Genomic DNA, 2,995 nt, shown 5'->3' with positions numbered 1-2,995 from the left:
ACCTGCGACTGAGACAGAGCTCTGGACACTGGACAGTTTCCCTCCAGAATGTCTCCTCCATGTTTCACAGTCTGGATTGTGTTCCTAACCTTAAAAGCTTCATTTTTTCTTCTGTGAGCTGATGTGACCAAAAAGCTCTAATTTTGTTTCATCTATCCAAAGGACTTTCTCCCAGAAGCACTGTGACTGGTCAACATGTATTTAAGCAAACTCCAGTGAGGCTTTTGTGTTTCTCTTTCAAAGGTGGGCTTTTGCATGGTGCCCACTTTCATTCAGAAAGTGATGTATGGTGCGACTGGTTTTTTCACAATTCAAACTTTACTGTTCAATCAAGGGTCAGGCTTCCTCTTGTGGTCACATCCAGGGAGGTTGGACCTTAAACTTGTTAATAACACTAGCTGCTTTGGTCATAGAAACATCAAGCTGCTTGGAGATGATCTTGTCGCCTTTTACCATGACCATGTTTGGCAGTTTTCTTATTTCCCTATCTCTGCTTTTCATTCTCTTGTCCACATTCAGTGTGGTGCTGAATGACTGATTATGCGACTAAAGACACCTGTGATATTAATGGAAGGCAATAGATGCTTTAAATCATCACTACAATCCATTTATCACCACTTCTGAAGGGAACCAAATCAAAGGTGTGCAGGTAGGCATGACAAAACAGCGTTTCATTTTAACACCAAGTCTTTTCGGGGAGAATGTAGCATTGTTTCAATGAGGTGTGAGGGAACACTTTTGGCCTTGTCTGTATATACAGGATGTTTCCCACAAAGAGAACGCGGCAGTTGAAAAGATTCTAAAGGTTATAATAGTTAGTTTGTAACTGTGACACAAAAGCAGCAAAAGTTTGTGGTTTGGCTGAAAGAAAAGATTATTTTCATCCTTGATTGATTTGTTTGTTGATTACTTTTTCAAATAATTTAAGTCTTTAAAATGTCATGAACTTGTGGAAAATACACAAGGTGACATCTACTAAATTATTCTATTATTATTATTGTTTATTGTGCTTTTAGAAATCCCTCAGGTTTCACTAGAGCACATAAAACTTGTAATAAGTATATAATAAGCTCACAAGAAGTTTTGGCTTGAGCCAGCTGAAGGCGTGAGAACACATGCATGTGTGCATATGATCAGGATGGAACCACCTCCACCTCATTTTGAGCCAGAACAAACCCTGTATATAGATCAGCATATGGACCCTCTTCTATCATGCATGATAATGATCTTTTATTTTCCGTTTGTGAAAAGAAACCAGTTATTTTTAAACTGCTGTGTGTTTATCTTACATTAATCAGCACACAGATGACGATGATGATGAACGATGATGACATATGATGATGATGATGATGATGATGATGATGATAAGGAGCGGTTTCCTGCAGTGGTGTGGTAATCACTATAAGTCATTAGGCTTTGCGATTTGATCTCTGCTTCAGTCCAGTATAATCAGCCACCATCTAGAGGAGAATCTTCTTGTACATATCTTGCTCTGGGATTTTGATCCTGAAATGAAATGATTCGATTATTATAAATGGGAAAGATTATAAATGGGATGATGATTGATAGCTGGGGAGCAACACAGGTTTCGAAGGATTGATCTAATCATGTACACAGTAATTATTAACCATAGCTTTAACCCTCGCATAATCTAAATGTCACATCAGTTCTAATATTATCTCGGTAACAATCCTCCATCAGCTTGGTGAATGTGAGGAAAAGCCAAAACTCTACTTCTGTCTCTCACACGTAGAACATGAAAACACACTGTCAAACCCCAGGCTTCATATTTAACATTTCAAACACCCACAATTAAAGGCATCAGGCTGCAGTTAACTGGTAAAGATTCATCTGCATTACTCCACAGCCCAGTGAATTTTCTTCCCTCCTACACACATTCACAGCTTCAGGCCTGTTTTATTAACTTACGGCACAGTGGAAGTAAGATCAGTTAGACGTGGGTGTGGAATAAGTAAAGAATGACACTGTCTAATGTGCTCAATCATATGTACTGTACTTAAAAATGCTGCATGAATGTGGTTGGAAAATATGTCTCCATAGTGCCACAGTTACATGGCATTTCATCGATTTCATACTGGCTACACAGCTGTGACTCTGACTTTTTTCTGAATGAATGTATGAGACTAAGAATATCAGATATTTATTCACACTAACGCATCCTTCACTTATCCAGTGGCCGTGCAATGTGAGAAAATTCAATCCCAAAGAAAACTGAGAAACGTCAAACCTTAACTTAGTGTCGGATGCAGATTTTCCTCAAATCAAATTCAGGTCCAATTTTAAATTGCATTTTGGACACTTGTGTCTTTTTCCCATGTTAAAACTAAGCATCAGCCTCCGGGGCTAAATAAATGAAGCCACACTGAAGTACCAAAACTGCAGTTCCTCTAATGACCACTAGAGCCTGACTCCAACAGTGAGCCAATCCCATTAGACTCCCATGTTATAATGTGCAACTTCCAGCAGAAATAAACATGTTTACAGGCTGGTACAAAGAACAGTTTTGGTCTCTGTAGCTAATTTTCCCTCAATGAACACTGTACTGAGGGTGAATTTTTATATAATTCACCTGTTTTACATTTTATTTGGCTTAAAGTAACAGTGATGGTGTGGGTGAATGTATGCTTTCCACAACTGGCATACACCGAAGTTTCAGCTCCACACACGCCCCCACCTCTTTGCCCATTTTTGGATTAGCCAGGAGTTCGACGATTCAGGTACTGCCAAGATGGCGACGGTGGAGCAGCTCACTCTGAGCTTCAAAACCGCTCTTCAGAATTTGTGGGTGAATTTACAGAGGCTTTGTCCATTGCTATTTAGTCTATCTTTAAAGCGCACAGACTGCTGCTTGGTCGGGCCATAATTGCTTCAGGTACCATAGATAGATAGATACTTTGTTAATTCCAAAGGGAAATTATGGCATCCAAGTAGTTTACATGACGCATATAAAAACCATTATGATTTTAATCAGATT

The sequence above is a fragment of the Seriola dumerili genome, unplaced genomic scaffold (genome assembly GCF_002260705.1).
Source record: "Seriola dumerili isolate Sdu_G_001 unplaced genomic scaffold, Sdu_1.0 BDQW01000645.1, whole genome shotgun sequence".
Classification (NCBI taxonomy): domain Eukaryota; kingdom Metazoa; phylum Chordata; class Actinopteri; order Carangiformes; family Carangidae; genus Seriola; species Seriola dumerili.
Note: the sequence above shows the minus strand (reverse complement) of the source record.